Source organism: Acyrthosiphon pisum, unplaced genomic scaffold (assembly GCF_005508785.2).
Source record: "Acyrthosiphon pisum isolate AL4f unplaced genomic scaffold, pea_aphid_22Mar2018_4r6ur Scaffold_21107;HRSCAF=23048, whole genome shotgun sequence".
Classification (NCBI taxonomy): domain Eukaryota; kingdom Metazoa; phylum Arthropoda; class Insecta; order Hemiptera; family Aphididae; genus Acyrthosiphon; species Acyrthosiphon pisum.
This window is the reverse complement of record NW_021770538.1, coordinates 34,501-35,304: the sequence shown is the minus strand read 5'-3', so window position 1 is coordinate 35,304 and position 804 is coordinate 34,501.

Below are 804 nucleotides of genomic sequence, written 5' to 3'. Positions count from 1 at the left end.
TTACTTTACTCGTTACTTAGAGATAAATGTAATTAAGTTACTTTACTCGTTACTCAAATAAAATGTAGTGAAATTACTTTACTTTTCAAATAGAAAAGTAACTCATTACTTTCTCGTTACAAAAAAACGATTTTTTTTTTCAAATTTCTTGGCAATTATCATTCTGCAGGAAATAATGTAACTTTTTATAGAAATACATTACCTATGGTAAAAATGTATAATATAAAAAATGTGTACAAAAAAAAGGAAGATGTACAGTTAATACATATTTACATAATAATATTACAATAGTAATTACTTATGAGTTATGACTATTAAAAAATAGTACTAATTAATTGTAGCTACTTATCAATAGTAATAATTATTATATAGTTAATTATATTATGTATTTGTGTCACAAACTGACAACATAAACCTATACCTATACCTAATCAATCAACTGATCAACTGACATCAAATAAGGAATAATAGCACTCAATCTTGTGTTTGTGTTATTAAATATTATGTTTGTGAAAATAAAATCATAATACATATAGAACATAATAATAACTTATACAATTTATTATAAAAATAAACAGTTTCTTATAAATGCCAAATGTGAAATGGCTATAATGATTTATAACGGTGTAATGTATAAATATTTCGATTCTATTTAATTATCAGAAATAAAATGTTATAGGTATTCTAATGTAAATTCTAAATACAGCAATAACTAATAAGTATTTTCAAATTGAACAGTTTTTGTACAACACTAAATTATTATATAAAACCTGCATAGTTAATAGGAGCGTATTAACTCATTAG